This window comes from Nycticebus coucang, chromosome 2 (assembly GCF_027406575.1).
Source record: "Nycticebus coucang isolate mNycCou1 chromosome 2, mNycCou1.pri, whole genome shotgun sequence".
Taxonomy (NCBI): Eukaryota; Metazoa; Chordata; class Mammalia; order Primates; family Lorisidae; genus Nycticebus; species Nycticebus coucang.
Window position 1 is genome coordinate 55,426,098 of NC_069781.1, and position 10,354 is coordinate 55,436,451.

A 10,354-nucleotide genomic window follows, 5' to 3' on the forward strand; every position below is an offset into this window, starting at 1 on the left:
TGTGATCCATGGGATAAGCATGGACTGTCTTTCCATTTGTTTTTGTTCCCTTCAATTTCTTCCATCCATGTTTTGTGATTTTTCCCTGTAGAGGTCTTTTATGTCCTTGGTTAAGATTATTCCTAGGCATATTAATTTTTTGCACTTATAAATGTAATTGTCTTCTTGCTTTTTCTTTTAGCTGGTTTGTTACTGGTGTAGAGAAACTACATACTGATTTTTGTATCCTGATTTTATATTCGGCTATTTACTGAATTTGTTTATCAGTTCTAAGAGTTTCTTGATGGAGCCATAATGTTTTTCTATAGATAATATGTCTATATTGTGTCATCGCAAAGAAGGACAATTTCACTTTCTCCTTTTCAATTTGTGTGTCTTTTCTTTCTTCCTCTTGCCTGACTTCTCTGGCTAGGACTTCCAGTGCTATGTTGAATAAATGTGGTGAAGGTGGGCATCTTTGTCTACTCCATTTCTTAATGGAAAGGCTTTCAGCTTTCTCCCATTTAGCATGATGTTTTAGCTGTTGGTTGTCATACATGAATTTTTTAATATTGAAGTATATGCCTTCTATGCCTAAATTTTTGAGAGTTTTTATCATGAAAGATTGTTGAATTTTATCAAATTCTTCCACTTCTTCTATTGATATGATTAGGTGGATTTATCTTTAATTCAGTTGATACAGTATATCACATTTCTTGATTTGCATCTGTTGAATCAACCTTACAATTTATCTTGAGATAAATTTCACTTGATCCTGGTGTATAATTTTCTGATGTGTTGTTGAATCAAGTTTGCTAGTGTTTTGTTGAGCATTTTTACATTTGTTTCCAGCAGGGATATTTGTTTCTGATTTTGTTTTGTTGTATCCTTGTCTGGTTTGGGTATCAGGATAATTCTGGCCTTGTGAAATGAATTAAGAAAGATTCTTTCCACTTCACTTTTTTGGGCAATAATTTCAGAAAGATTGATATTGATTCTTTTTTGTGAGTTTGATAGAATTTGTTTGTAAATGCATTTGGTCCTGGGCTTTTCTTTGTAAGGAAAGAAGATTCAATCTTGGTTCTTATTAATGTGTTCATGTTCTCTATGTATTCCTGGATCAACCTTAGTAAGGTGTATGTGTCCTGAAATTTATGTTTCCTTTAGTTTTCCAATTTATTAGTATGTAGTTCTTAATAATAGTCTCTAATAATCCTTCATATATCTGTGATATCGGTTGTAATGCCTCCTTTTTGTGTGTGAATTTATTAATTTGGATCTTCTCTTTTTTTCTTTGTAAGTTTAGCTAGCAGTTTATCGATAGTTTACCTTTAAAAAAAATGTTTTTTTTTCGTTGATCCTTTGTATTTCTTTTTCCTGATACAGATATAGCCCCTTCTGCTCGCTTTGGGTTTCCGTTTGTGTGTACTGTCTTCCATCCTTCACTTTTAGTCTGTATGTGACTTACAGGTGAAGTGATTTTCTTGTAGGTCACATATTGTTGGGTTTTCTTTATTTTTTTTTTTAAGTCCATTAGACTTATCTGTACCTTTTAAGTGGAGAATTTAATTTATTTACATTCAAGTTTATTATTGATGGGTGAGAACTTATTCCTTCATTTTGTTAATTGTCTTTTTGATTTGTATATCTTTTGTTCCTTTTTTCCTCTCATTGTCTATCATTACAGTTTTGTGATTTTCTGTAGTGGTAGCACGAGTCCTTTCTCTTTCTTATTTGTGTTTCTGCTCTACCAAGGATTTTTATACCTTTGTGTGTTTTCATCATGGTGGATATCACCTGATTGCTTCCAGATGTAGGATTTCTTTTAGAATTTCTCATAGAGCCAGTCTAGTGGTGATGAATTCCCTCAGGTTTGCTTATCTGGGAAAGATTTTATTTCTCCTGTATTTTTGAAGCATAGCTTTGTTCAATTTCCTATTCTCAGATGGTATTTCTCTTTAAACACTTTGAATATATCATCCCATTCTCTTTTGGTTTCTTAACATTTCTGCTGAAAAATACTCTGTTAGTCTGATGGGAGTTATTTTATATGTTATCCAACACTTTCCTCTTGCTGTTTTTAGAATTCTCTTTTTGTCTTTGACTTTTGACACTTTGATTATAATTTACCTTGGAAAAGGTCTTATGAGTTGAATCTATTTTGGGATACTTGATAGACTTGGAAAATTTTCAGCTATTATTTTGTTAAATAGGTTTTCCCATCTCTTCTTATTCTGGAACTCACAGACTTGAAATACAGTAGAACCTCCATAGTTGATTACCTCCCTGGAATACAAAGGTTGTATTGTATTGGGTCACTGTATGGTGTCACGGATGTCACATAGAATTTCTTCATTCTTTTTATTCTTTTCCCTCTTTTTTTTTTTTCCTTCTTTTGGTTTAACAGGGTTATTTCAAAAGACCTCTCTTCAAGTATAGAAATTCTTTTTTCTGCTTAATCTATTCTATTGTTGAAGCTCTCAATTGTAGTTTTTATTTCATTCATTGACTTCTTGAGTTCCAGGATTTGGTTCTTTTATGCTTTCTTTGTTGAATTTGTCACTGAGATCATGAATTGTTTTCCTGATTTCCTTGTAGTTTTATTTTTGTTCTCTTATATCTTACCAAGTTTCTTTAATGTTTAATTCTTTCTCATGCATTTTATAGACTTAACTTTTTGATGGGATCTGTTATTAAAGAAATATTTTGTTCCTTTGGCAGTGTCATGTTTAATTACTTTTAATGTTTGTATCTTTACATTTTGATAAAAAAGCCAATTTGATAGAGTGACTTTTATAGGGGAATACTTTTTCCTGTAGGTATATCTAAAGTGTTTGTTGGATAGGATACTGTGGCTTTGATCCTGGGTAATGTAGTCTTCATTTAATTTTGGCTGAAATTTAAATCATTGCTTCTTGTGAGTTCTTTAGTAGCTTAGGCTGCAGTTGTTAATGAAGACTGTGGCAACACTTTTCTGGGAATGAGCATTCTAGGTGTGCCAGTCCTTGGGTACCAGTGATGGCAGCATAGATCACATGTGCTGGTCCTCAGGCTCCTTAGTGATAGTGGTGTATGAAACACTTGGTAGTGGTGGGTCCTGGTGAACTGTTTCTTGTGCTGCCAAATGGCTTATTTGGGAACTTGGTGGTGGCAGCAGTGGGCCAGGCAGGTAGGTGGTTCCTAGGGTCTCTTGATACCATGTGTGATACTGCAGTGACAGTAGTAGCAGTAGGCCTGCATGCTCAGGTGCCACTGGTGGCAGTAGTAGACTAGGAGGACCAATGTCCTTGCCCTCAGGTGCCAATAATGGCAATGATGGCAAATTGGTAGGCTAGTCTCTAGGGCCCCAGTAAACATTCTGGTGCTGCTGATGGGCAGGAAAGGCTTATCCTCCATCTTTAAAGAGCCCATGAAGATAGTGGCAATGAGTGGAGGGCCCATCTTCAGGCCCCCAGAAGGCAATTGCTGGCTCTAAACTAGTAGTGGGTGGGTAAGGCTGGTCTCTAAGCCATTAAATGATGCATAGTGGCACTGGTAGTGGAAGCAGTGGTCCACATGTGTGTGTTCTCAGATCCCTGGATGATGTGTATGAGTGCCATGTTGGACGCTGTGACAGGTCAATCCCCAGGGTCCCAGATGGTACAACAGGGCATGTGGACAGCCACTGTGGTAGGGAGGGTGGATCAATCCTCAGGTTCCTGGATAATGTACTTGAGTGCCTGTGGAAGGCATGGTAGTTGGGAGGAGAGTTGATCCTCTTATTTATCAATTTTGGAAGGAAGGTTTGAAGTTTGTTGATTTTTCAAATAATGAAATTTCTAATTTATTAATCTTTTCCCTATTATCTGTCTTTTAAAAATTTAAGTTCTTCTGCTTTCTTAGGATTTAGTTTTTCTAATATTTTTCTATGTTCCTTAGATAAAGCCATAGGCACTTAGTTTTAGACCATTTTTATTTTGATTGTAAAGCTTTCAAATTTTCCTAAAAGTAGCTTTAGCTGCATCCACCAAAATATGTAATCTTTATATTTGGAAATATTATCCAATTTGTCTTTTTTCCTTTGACCTTGTGAATTATTTAGAAATATATTTTTTAAATATTTTGAGTTTTCTTTTTTTTCAGATTAATATAAGGGTTAACTTATAATCATAAGTTAATTAATATATGATTCATTTACATTGTTTGCGTTTGTTAGGTAAAGTCCAAGTTGTAGTTGAGCTCTTCACCCAGGAGGTGTGCCATGTATTATATTGTTAGATGACAGCTTACCAAGCCTCTCCTCCATTTCCCTCTACTTTTCTCAACTTTGTGTTTTTCTCTCATGTGGGCCCATAGTCGTTCATTTACCAGTTTTGTGTTAGTATTGAGTATACATGTATATTGCTTACTTTTTCCATTCTTGTGATACTTAGGAGAGTTTTCTTCAACTCCTTTCAGGTAAATACAAAAGATGTAAAGCCTCCATCTTTCTTTATGGCTGAATAGTATTGTATGTAATTTATTAGACAGTTTATTAGTCCATTCATAGGTTGATGGGCTCTTGGGTTGTTTCTACATCTTGGCAATTATGAATTGAGCTTCAATAAATATTCATGAGAAAACGTCCATATGGTAAAACAATTCTTTCTTCTGAGTAGATATCTAGCAAAGGTAGTGCAGTATGAAGTGGAAGGTCTACTTTTAACTCTAAAGATTCTCCATACCTGAAACATTACTGTATTTTTTGATGACTTCTAGGAGTCTTGTGGTTGAGTCTTTGGGGTTCTCTAAGTATAAGATCATGTCGTCAGCAAAGAGGGAGAGTTTGACCTCCTCTGCTCCCATTTGGATTCCCTTTATTTCCTTGTCTTGCCTAATTGTATTGGCTGGAACTTCCAGCACTACGTTGAATAGTAAAGGTGACAGAGGACAACCTTGTCTGGTTCCAGTTCTAAGAGGAAAAGCTTTCAGTTTTACTCCATTCAGTAAAATATTGGCTGTGGGTTTGTCATAGATAGCTTCAATCAGTTTTAGAAATGTGCCACCTATGCCTATACTCTTCAGTGTTCTAATTAGAAAAGGATGCTGGATTTTATCAAATGCTTTTCCTGCATCTATTGAGAGGATCATGTGATCTTTATTTTTGCCTCTGTTAATAAAATCAATGTCCACAAGTCAGTAGCCTTTGTGTACACCAATAACAGTCAAGATGAGAAGCTAATTAAGGACACAACTCCCTTTACCATCGTCTCAAAGAAAATGAAATACCTAGGAGTATACCTAACGAAGGAGGTGAAGGACCTCTATAAAGAAAACTATGAAATCCTCAGAAAGGAAATAGCAGAGGATATTAACAAATGGAAGAACATACCATGCTCATGGATGGGAAGAATCAACATTGTTAAAATGTCTATACTTCCCAAAGCAATCTACCTATTCAATGCCATTCCTATCAAAATACCAACATCGTACTTTCAAGATTTGGAAAAAATGATTCTGCGTTTTGTATGGAACCGGAAAAAACCCCGTATAGCTAAGGCAGTTCTCTGTAACAAAAATAAAGCTGGGGGCATCAGCATACCAGATTTTAGTCTGTACTACAAAGCCATAGTGCTCAAGACAGCATGGTACTGGCACAAAAACAGAGACATAGACACTTGGAATCGAATTGAAAACCAAGAAATGAAACTAACATTTTACAACCATTACAAACATTACAAATGTTTGTAATTTTACAAACATTATCAACCTAATCTTTGATAAACCAAACAAGAACATACCTTGGGGGAAAGACTCCCTATTCAATAAATGGTGTTGGGAGAACTGGATGTCTACATGTAAAAGACTGAAACTGGACCCACACCTTCCCCCACTCACAAAAATTGATTCAAGATGGATAAAGGACTTAAACTTAAGGCATGAAACAATAAAAATCCTCCAAGAAAGCATAGGAAAAACACTGGAAGATATTGGCCTGGGGAAAGACTTCATAAAGAAGACTGCCATGGCAATTGCAACAACAACAAAAATAAACAAATGGGACTTCATTAAACTGAAAAGCTTCTGTACAGCTAAGGAGACAATAACCAAAGCAAAGAGACAACCTACACAATGGGAAAGGATATTTGCATATTTTCAATCAGACAAAAGCTTGATAACTAGGATCTATAGAGAACTCAAATTAATCCACATGAAAAAAGCCAACAATCCCTTATATCAATGGGCAAGAGACATGAATAGAACTTTCTCTAAAGACGACAGACGAATGGCTAACAAACACATGAAAAAATGTTCATCATCTCTATATATTAGAGAAATGCAAATCAAAACAACCCTGAGATATCATCTAACCCCAGTGAGAATGGCCCACATCACAAAATCTCAAAACTGCAGATGCTGACGTGGATGTGGAGAGAAGGGAACACTTTTACACTGCTGGTGGGACTGCAAACTAGTACAACCTTTCTGGAAGGAAGTATGGAGAAACCTCAAAGCACTCAAGCTAGACCTCCCATTTGATCCTGCAATCCCATTACTGGGCATCTACCCAGAAGGAAAAAAATCCTTTTATCATAGGACACTTGTACTAGACTGTTTATTGCAGCTCAATTTACAATCACCAAAATGTGGAAACAGCCTAAATGCCCACCAACCCAGGAATGGATTAACAAGCTGTGGTATATGTATACCATGGAATACTATTCAGCCATTAAAAAAAATGGAGACTTTACATCCTTCGTATTAAACTGGATGGACGTGGAAGACATTATTCTTAGTAAAGCATCACAAGAATGGAGAAGCATGAATCCTATGTACTCAATTTTGATATGAGGACAATTAATGACAATTATGGTTATGGGGGGGGAAACAGAAAGTGGGAAGGAGGGAGGTGGGTGGGGCCTTGGTGTGTGTCACACTTTATGGGGGCAAGACATGATTGCAAGAAGGACTTTACCTAACAATTGCAATCAGTGTAACCTGGCTTATTGTACCCTCAATGAATCCCCAACAATAAAAAAAAAAAAAAAGAAAGATTCTCCATACCTATTTCCAAAAAGGCTGTGTTAGTTTGCAATCCCACCAGCAGTGTATATGTTCCCTTCTCTCCACAGCCACTCCAACATCTGCAGCTTTGAGACTCTGTGATGTGGGCCATTCTCATGGGGGTTAGGTGATATCTCAAGCCGGTTTTGATTTGCATTTCTCTGATGATTAGGGATGAAGAGAATTTTTTCATGTATTCATTGGCCATTCATTTGTCTTCTGAGGAGAAGGTTCTGGTCATGTATCTTGCCCAGTGGTAAGTGGGGTTGTTTGTTCTTTTCTTCTTGATTTGTTTGAGTCTTTATACATTCTGGTTATTAGCCTTTTTCAGATTTCTAACATGTGAATATCTTCTCCCATTCTGACGGTTGTCTGTTTTCTTAGATATATTATTATTGGGGGGTTCTAATTTCATTTCATTATGATCAGATAACAAACTCTGTATTATATTGTCTTTTCGAATGCATATGTAATTATTTATAATGGTTAGTACATTGTTTATCATGGTGAATATACCACAGTTATTTGAAAGTATGACATATTCTGTAAATGTTGGATGTAGTATTCTATAGATATAAACTAGATCAAGATTGTTGATGCTGTTATCTAAATTTATCTCTGTGTGCTCTGTCAATTGCTGAAAGGGGGATCATTAATATTTTTGAAATTCTATTTCTTTTAGTGGTATTAAAGGTTTGAGAAGGACACATAAGAATACTAATCATCTTTTTGAGCTGAAAATTTTAGGAATATATGCCTTTAGTATGCATATGTTTAAGGGTCATTTTTCCTCTCTGATTTTATGTTCTTCCTAGCGTGTTAATAAAGGTTTGAGAAGGACACATAAGAATACTAATCATCTTTTTGAGCTGAAAATTTTAGGAATATATGCCTTTAGTATGCATATGTTTAAGGGTCATTTTTCCTATCTGATTTTATGTTCTTCCTAGCGTGTTAAGCATTTTTAGAAAATTACTTACTTTTGCTTGGTATCATTTTCCCCAGGCAAATGCAAAAATCTTTGTAAACTGAGTGTACAATTCTTATAATTCTACATATGTTAGAAATGATATGTGACCGAGAATAAAATAAATATCACATTTTTAAATACAGTAATGTAATCTTGGATACTCTGAGCAATTCTATGTTAAAAAAATGTTTTAAAGACTAGATCATTTATTCAAAGAACTTACATGAAAACGTCAAATAGTTATAATAAAAACATTATCTACTTGTCAGTAGCCAAAATTTGACAACATGAAACTGAGTGGCTAAAATCATTTGACAATCTCAGTTGGGGTTTTGTTTCTTTTTGTTTGGTGTCATTTAATTATTTACAGCTATACGGTTCTTTCCCACTGTTATTCTTGCAACTTTCTTCAGTAAGCATTATATCATGTTTTCCGTTGGTGTTCCAAGGTACGTTGAATATATCAGGGGTGCAGATCGTAAACTTTTTCCATGTAACTTGTCAGATAGGTCTGTGTTCTCTTTTCAAATATTTGTGTAGTAAGCTAGAATTGTGGTTATTAATTCTAAGAATGGATTGCTCTGCCTATAATGCTAAACTCCAGAAAGTGCCACTATGTTGTTCTTTCATTAGGATTGGTCATAATTTGAAATAAGAGTGGACATTTAAGAGTAGTCTACTTTATTACATCAACTAGTACCTATGGAGTTTAGTAGTGATAAAGAGTGATGCTAAAGAAGCCGTATGCATACTTTCTGGGATTGTGAATTAGAAAATGTAGGGGTCATAAAACAATCTAGAGAGAGATAGAGAGTATAAAAATCATGAGAGAAAAAATAGGAATTTCTTGTTCCTAGAATTTCTTTGGTTCTTGATCATTTAAATCAAGAACCAAATGAATAATAAATTCATAAATAATAATAAATAAAAATAGTATTAATAGGGCGGCACCTGTGGCTCAGCGGGTAGGGCGCCGGCCCCATATGCCGAGGGTGGCGGGTTCAAGCCCAGCCCCAGCCAAACTGCAACAAAAAAATAGCCGGGCGTTGTGGCAGGCGCCTGTAGTCCCAGCTACTCGGGAGGCTGAGGCAAGAGAATCGCGTAAGCCCAGGAGTTGGAGGTTGCTGTGAGCCGGGTGACGCCACGGCACTCTACCAAGGGCGGTACAGTGAGACTCTGTCTCTACAAAAAAAAAAAAAAAAATAGTATTAATAATAATAAATTTATTGAAATTTGATAATTTATTGTTAATTATCAATAATTTATCAATAATAAATGAAAAATATTAATTCATTATATTAATATATTCAGGGACTCTATTATGTTCCAGGGACTGTTTTAGGGAACCTGGTGATAAAATGATTACTTTCCTCTTCCACACATATACCAATTTTTATGTTGTTGAGGTTCCACTTTTTTTTTTTTCACTAAATATCAAACAACCCTAACAAATATACCAGGGGAATGTTAATGTTAACTTATAGTAACTTTTCAACATAATATATTTATAAGTAAATTTATCACCAGGTATCATCTGAGCATATTTAAGAGATCTGGGGAAAAATACACACTTTATTTTATATAGCTGTTGATTTTGTGAACCGTTTTGTATGCTAAATTATTTAAACTCAGTTCATACATGAATATCTGTTTAATCACAGTATGTAATGGTTCCATGAGGATATATAATTATGAAACAAAGCTTGTAAAAGTAGTTAACTAAAAATCAAGGAGTAGAGAAATAACTGAAGAAGTCTGATTCATCACATACTTATATCAGCTAAATGTTGTCTATTTTAATAATTATTTTTATAATCTAAACTCAAGTTATGTTTATTTTTTTGTCCAAACAATCAGTGGAATTCTGACTGTTTTATTACATTGTTCATAAATTTATATGCTATTTGAAAAATCTTGCCTTTGGGATACAAAGAAAAACTCCACAAAGACTCAGTAATATAAACTTGGCCCCCAAAACTCTAACCTTCAAAGGTATGGAGGAGATGGCAGCAGAGGAAATGGTTATAATACAGTTATGATATAGAAGTATGAATGAGGAAATTACTGGGAATTTCTGACATCATTTAAAACAGTCATATTTTTTAGATGAAAAAAGCTTAATAAATGAGTAAGGGGAATACAAATCACAGGGAGAATAGTGGATCAATATTTACATTTATCAATTCCTAAAATTTTTAATTTCAGATCTATGATTAATTGGTAATTTTACAACCTGCTAAAGAGGTTTAGTGAACAACCAATATTGGTTAGCATTTTAAAGTGCTAAGTGTATTTCTAAATGTTTTGCACATGTTAATTCATTAAATTCTCTTTATAGCACTACATGGTAAGCACTGTGATCATCTCCACTTCATAGATAAG